Source organism: Manacus candei, unplaced genomic scaffold (genome assembly GCF_025592945.1).
Source record: "Manacus candei isolate 608988 ecotype Guabito, Panama unplaced genomic scaffold, ASM2559294v1 h1tg000078l, whole genome shotgun sequence".
NCBI classification, from domain to species: domain Eukaryota; kingdom Metazoa; phylum Chordata; class Aves; order Passeriformes; family Pipridae; genus Manacus; species Manacus candei.
In genome coordinates this window covers 1,116,262-1,123,714 of record NW_026138126.1, presented here as the reverse complement: position 1 = coordinate 1,123,714, position 7,453 = coordinate 1,116,262, and positions in this window count along the sequence as shown.

Genomic DNA, 7,453 nt, shown 5'->3' with positions numbered 1-7,453 from the left:
GGAAGGTGCCACTGGGCGAAGCCGCTGTCAGTAATGGCAAGATCCCGCCCCTACCAGGCGCACAGCTGCGCTATTGGTTCAAAGGGGCTGTCAGTCACAGCGAGGCCACACCCCCGCTGGAGAGGCGCGCATGGCCGCTCTATTGGATGAAGCAGCTGTCGATTACAGTGAGGCCCCGCCCCCGCGGGGTTACCCGCGGTCGATGCCCCGGTGGCGAACGGGGACAGGCGTGATCGGGTCACCGGGAATGGCCTGTCCCGGGCTGCAAACACAGCCCTGCTCACCGATCCGCGCTGTGCCGGACAGGGGGGAGCTCTGCAACGCCCGCAGCGCGCTCATGGTGTGCGGGAGCGCGGCAGAGGGTTTTGGGAAAGCGAAGGAAATAGTCCAAATCCCTCTGAAAGGTGGTTTTCTGATTGGATAGTAGGGAAAATTTCTTCATCAAAAGGCTTGTGAAGCATTGGCAGAGGCTGCCCAGGGCAGTGGTGGAGTCACCATCCCTGGAGATGTTAAAAAAACGTGGATGTGGCACTTGGGAACAGGGTTTAGTGGTGATCACAGCAGTGCTGGGTTGACCATCTGAAAGGTCCTTTCCAGCCTTAAGGCTCCTGTGATTCTGTGAAGAACAACTATTTTCAAAGATGGCCCTGAGCTACAACAAGCCTTTGACCAAATGAAGCAGAAGATGGTTCACACAGAAGCTCTGGGGCCACCCCAGACAGGACAAGATGTAGAAAATGTGCTCTAACCACAGTTGGGGGAATGGCCTTACCTGGAACCTCTGGCAGAAAGCTCCAGGGGGGACTCCAGGTTGACCCCTTGACTTTCAGGATTAGGGATACAGCTGTACTTCACTCCAGGAGGGAGCAGTGTGGAGGCTGGCAGAGCACAGCCCCAAACAAACCAGCCCCACACTGTTGTTTTCCAATCAGCACAAAGGAAGGACAGGGCTGGAACTCCTGAACAACACCACAGGCACAAGTTCTGGCCATGGTGGCAGCAGGACACCTGGAGAAGTAGACCTAGGGAAGAACCTGTGCTCTGGGGGCAGCTCTGCCATCTCCTGCCCTTCCTGGGTCCTGATTATTTAAACTGGAGCCCAACAACACATATTTATTTTTTATATATATTGATACATTTATAATATATATTAATATATATTATTGATATTAATTTTTAATGGTTATGATCAGGAGGATCAGCTAACTGTCCTCAGTCATTTCTGGCTGATAAAACTGGAGAAAAGCCATGATTTTGTTTATCCTCTTGCGAAAACAGCTGTATCCCTCAAATGAATTATTGCTGCTGTTTTGCTGGTGCAGACCAAGAATTCTTAAACATTGGGGTTTTTTTCCTGCAAATTCTTCTCTCCTTTCCCCCCTTCTCCCTTCACGAGGGGTGGGGAGGGTTCAAGCCATTCAGCTGATGAGCAAACCGAAGGAATATGTAATTAGGGAAGCTCCTGCCAGAAGGTCAGGGCTGCAGCTGGAGCAGATGCAGGTCCAGAGGACAGAGCAGTGCTGAGGATATTGCAGCTGTAAAACAGCATGAGCACAGTGAGATGGTGATTCCAAGGAAGCCCCAGCACCTCTGAGTTCTTGCTGGGTCGGCTGCTTGCCATCTCCTGCAGTCTGAGCCTTCCCTGGCAGCTCCTCTGTGTTCCCCTCTCTCCTCTCCTCCTCTCTGCAGCCTCTCCGGAAACACAGAATATTCTGAGTTGGACCCACAAGGATCGAGTCCAACTCTTAAGTAAATGACCCACATGGGGATCAAACACCTTGGTGTTATCAGCACAAATCCCTTTTGTGGCTCTGTTTCAATTCAGATGGCAAATTTATTTTGAAGGGCAAAAGTACGAACAGCAGCCTGAAAGTTGGTGAAATCTGTAAAATTCAGACTCCTGCCTCTTGTCTTGGTCCTCAGCCAGCACCTGACTGGGGGCACGTTATTCCCAGTGAACCAAGGAAAGATCCAGGGGCGCAGCCCAAAGGTTAACTGAAGTGGCAGGAGTAACCAGTTCTATTTTTGGAGATTCCCTGAGCCAACAAATTACCTTGGATGAGCTGCTTTTTTTGTGCTCTCCGTGTCCTTGTCTGTCAAACTGAGGTTGCATCACTCCCAAGGTAGATCCCATGGTGTTTGCTAAACTCCTGCTGGTTTTTGGACCAGAGGGGTCCACATTGATGGGGAAGGACCAGGTAAGAGCAGGGATGAGCACAGGTGGTCCTCAGGCAACGCTTCCACAGGCAGGAGAGGGGCTGTTTCGCTGCCTGTGGGGATCAGTTGATACCTTGTGGTTATTGATTGGTAAAAGCTCAACCCTTTACAAACAAACATGGAGTTGTTAAGCTTGAAATAGCAAATGCAGCCACTCTGGTCAAACAGCACCTTTGCTGGCTCTGTATTTACCAGGAATTAACTTGAGTGGAGTCCCAGAGTTCTTGTTTTCCAAGACATCAAAAGCAGGGTGGCCTGAAGAGCTCCAGGAAAGGGAAGAAACCAGTCTCAGCAGAGGTTGGGAGTCACCTACGGAGAGCAACTTTGTGGAGAAGGACCTGAGGGTCCTGGTGGATGGCAAGTTGACCATGAGCTGGAGGAGAGCCAGTGGGATCCTGGGGTGCATCGGGAAAAGCGTTGCCAGCAGGTCAGGGAGGGGATCCTGCCCCTCTGCTCGGCCCTGGGGAGGAACATCTGGAGTGTTGTGTCCACCTCTGGGCTCCACAGTTCAAGAAAGACAAGGAGCTGCTGGAGAGGGTCCAGTGGAGGCCACAAAGATGATGAGGGGTCTGGAGCACCTCTCTGATGAGGAGAGACTGCAGGAGCTGGGCCTGGTTAGTCTGGAGAAGAGAAGGCTGAGAGGGGATCTCATCAATCCATACCAACATCTCCAAGAGCTGTCAGAGGATGGTGGCAGGCTCTCTTCAGTGGTGCCAAGAGACAGGACGAGGAGTAGCGGGCACAAACTAAACCAGAAGAAGTTCCACCTCAACATGAGGCAGAACTTCTTTCCATGGAAGTGGCATAGCCCTGGAACAGCTGCCCAGGGAGGGTGTGGAGTCTCCCTCTCTAGAGACATTCCAAACCCACCTGGACACATTCCTGTGTCACTTGTTCCAGGTGGATTGGGAGGTCCCTTCCAACCCCAATATTCTGTCATTCTGTGAAAAGCAGAATAATATCTACTATCTGCAGAGACATTTTCAGTCTCTGGGACTTCAAAGGGAATAAAGGCTGGTTTCTCCTCTGATGCCAATGAGCAGAGGAGGAGCCCTGCCCTGTGTGTGCTCCCTGCCAAGGTCAACATCCAAGGCAGAGCTGGGTTTTTCACAGCAAAGGAGTAGAGAAATGCAGTGTCTCAGTGTTTGGCTCTGTAAAGCTGATTAACAATAGCAATGTTGTCTAAAGGATCAGCCCACCTTTGGGTGCTAATATAGATTATCCAAATAAAATAAGTTGTCTAATACTGGTATAAAGTTATATTTTTAGTTTGATGCAGCTTTGAAGAACTGTCACATCTGCTGCCCTGAGAAAAGGCAGGTCAGGAAGAGTGAGAGGTGGGGAGGAGTGCTTGGTTACAGAGTCTGACTGTGGATCAAGCTTCCAGAAGATACTTGGGCAAACATGGAGCATGGGAGAAATGGTGAAAATCCTAAAATCCTTCCCTTTTGAAAATGCCTTTCCATTACAGAGTCACTCCAAACACACAAAATTTCACATTACCTTTAAATTGTGCTTGTGATGCAAAATTGGGAGAGAGAAGATGGCTGCAGGTTAAGGGCTTTGAGCTTTGCTGATAACACAGGTTCAGCCTCAGAGGGGGGACTGAAAACTCCACAGAATCCATGTTGTTCCTATTGGTAAACTCTATGGTGAGGATACACATAAAACCTTCAGTTCATAGTCTGCTTGGATCCCGTCTGGGTTGTCCATGCCTGGGATGTTACAGCTTGTTGACTCTGCAATATAATTCCCCTTTTCCTGAGTGCAGACACATTCCTGGAGGGCTTTAAAAGGTGTGTAGATGTGGCACTTAGGGACATGGTTTAGTGGTGGGCTTGGCAGTGTTTGATTAATGATTGGATTGATTTTAAAGATCTTTTCCCATCTAAATAATTCCATGATGCCTTCATGTTTCTATCTCACCTTGGCATTTTCAGGCATTTCACATGATGAAGGTGGAAGATGGTGCCATCAGGGACAGAGGATGTCCCTCACAAGACAAGAGCATTAGGATAAGTGGAAAGGCCCAGGATAAATGCAGACTGGGGCTGTGGTAATTCAGGTCTGTGTGTGTCGGAGCACCCAGCTGTGGTTGGGAACGCTGGTGTAGAGGCTCCTTCCTCTTGGTTTGTTGGTGAGGCACAGCCTGGCTGTCCTGGGAGCTGTGTTCCTCTTCACCTCAGCCACAGATGTCCTGTGCCCTACAGAACATCACCTCAGTGTCTGGTGAGACAGAAGAAATTCCATTTGCAAGTTCTTTCCTACCTCAAGCAAAGAATCATCTCTTCATGTAGCTGTGGACAGAGTGGAAATGAGTTTCTTCTTCAGCTTAATCATTCCCCATTCAGAACAAATCCCATCTGCCCATCTGAATTATCCTAGACAGTTACATAACTTCTGTTATCACCTGGCATTGGATCTGAAAGCTATTCTGGGCTAGGATTCCTCAGATAAAGCTCCCAAATTTCCAACTCCAGAGCCACTGGTAGCAAGTGACTCAAACCGGGATGTAGTTGCACCTCAGGACGTTGACTCGGAAGATAACGGGGTGTGGGAAAATACACTATTTCAGCAATTTCCACTTGAAGCTCAACAAGAGGAGAATGATTGTGCTGAGGAAACAGGCTGGTAAACATGTGATCGCAAGGCAGGAAGGAAGACAGAAGAGTCTGTGTTTATGCCACAGTCATTTCTAGACTTAAAACGGTTATGGTGTCTTGCAACATCTTTCTGGTCGTGTGAAAGGGTCTACAGCAAATAGGTGTAGAAAACCCAACAAAACAAAGCCCAAAACCCCATAGACACAATGAAAAGAGACACACACACACACTGAAATCTCCACCAAATTAGTTCTAGATTAATATCCAGCTCTCAACTGTCATAAATCACCACAGCCAAGGAGTTGCCACGAGGACAGACCAGTTGATGTGACCTTTATCTGTCTCTGTCTGTGACTAAATGACTCCTCTGCAATTCTCAGAAATAAAACTGGGCAAAAAGTATTTACCCTGCCTGTTATAGGCACAAACTCCGTTTTAATTTATTTTAATACTCATTTAAACCTGCACACTGGTGGATTTTGAAACAAGACAGGATGGGCAAAGGCTGACCATGGTTTTACACAACATGCAGAGTATAGTATGGGACATATGCAGTTATAAAGTGTGAAAGCAGTGGAGAATTAGATTTTCTTGCCTATATAATAATTTATTTTGATGCTAGATATCACCTCTCATCGGAGGTCTTGCCTATGTCTGTGACCATTAAAGTTAAACCCAAATTTCAATGCTATCTATGCCCATGGGTAATTCCGTGTCTGAAAAAGAATTTGAGGGAAAGACATTTGTTCCAAAATAAGATGGATACAGAAGTTACATGGAGAAGAGTTGTTTCCAGCAGCTCAGAAAAAAACCCAATTGCATCTCCAGAACTTCAATAAGAATGGAATTCTCTCTTTTCTCTGCCTGCTGTAGGCCAGGAGCAGTGGGGTGCTCCCCCATCCCCAAGCCAAGGGACTTTGTTGCAGAGGTGTCACAATGTTTACCAGACAGAACAAGGCTGTCCCCTCTCCAACAAGCTGTGTTGTAACCAGGAAAGGGATGAATGTGTAACCAGAGCAGGAGATAGAGACATGGAAACATGCCCTTGGTGACACCCAACCCAGGTGCCACTCTGAGCCGTGAGACAACTCACGCTGAGAAATTGTTCATGATGGTTGACTGAGCTGGAGTGGGGTGCAAGACCTCTGCACCTGCAATTCAGCCTGAAACGTTAATAATCCACTGGGCCATTTCGTATTTTTGTAGGGGTTTGTTTAAACATAAACTCACCATGGTAAAACAGTTACAGAACTTTAAGATTCTCACCGTCCCGAGCAGGTTGAGCTTCTCCATGTGAACAAGCTGAACCTTTCTGTTTAATATTCAGGTTCCAAGCTTCCAGCAGGGTGCTCAGTTGGCCAAAACCTCTTTTATCAGCCACAGTGTGGTCAGCAGGACCAGGGCAGTGACCTCTGCTGAGGCACCACCTCAAATCCTGGGTTGTTTTGGGCCCTTCATCCCAAGAAAGACATGGAGGAGCTGGAGTGTTTCCAGAGAAGTGAATGGAGATGAGGAAGGGTCTGGAGCACCAGGAGCAGCTGAGGGAGCTGGGGGAGCTCAGCCTGGAGAGAAGGTTCTCCATGATGGTGCCTCACGTGCGGGTGCTGGAGGTGACGTTGCTGTGGTTGTTCTGTTAATTTTGTGGTCTCTTCCCATGACATCCCCCAGGCCCTTTACTTGTCCATCGTGTCCATCACTCCCTCCCAGGCTGCCCTTTGCTCTGCCCCTCCCTGTTCTTAGCACCTGTGGTGCTGGGAAACAGGAGGAGCCTTGTTTAAATTCACCTACAAAAGTTGCGCAGAAATTCCATTTAAACCTTATTCCTGTGCTGTTCAGTCATTGAGAGGTTAATTACGCAGATGTTGCCTCCCTGCAAAATCTGTGTTGAAATAAGTTGTATTGAATTAGTTATATCAATATGACCATATTTGATCGTGTCCAGGTTGTGGACACATCCTCCTCCAGCTTCTGTGGGCCCAGGAGGCTGCAGCTCCCTGAAGGAAGTGGCACAGAAACCCACAGGCACTGGGTTTTTCCATGACTGCACCCATTGTTTTTTGCAGGATTTCCAGGCTGCTACAGCCAAAGCAAACAGATAACACTCCAGATAAATGCTTAGTCCTTTAATTCTGCTGGAAAGAAACTTCCAGAGTAGGGGGAAGAGAGCATTTGGGGTTTTAGCTTGTTAGGGGGAAGACATAAGGTTGAGAAGGGTAATCTCTTCAAATGCCACATTGTCAAAGTCTTTGCCAAGGATTGCTGGGATATTTGCTGCCATCCAAGGGAGACAGGAAAAAAGCCACAGGAAGGGTTGGACCCCCCCTCTTCTTTCTCCCACCTTCAGCACTTACCTTTTGCTTTCAGGCTGGGCAAGTGTCATAGTTTGAAATTGGCCCCCCTTGAGAGTTCGAGGGGCTCAGAGGTGATTGAGTGCCAGGGCAGTGTTCCCTGGAGAGCCAATCACTGTCCATGTTGTTCGCTTCTGCTCAAAAATCATATATCATGGCCTTGGAAACGGTTGGCAGTGCTGTCTTGGTTGTTTTGCTGTTGGTGTCTGCTGCGTGCAGGTGGACAAGGCCAGGGGGTGGCTGGGCTCCCTCTCTTCCCCTCCAGGGGGGAGAGGGAAGCCCTGA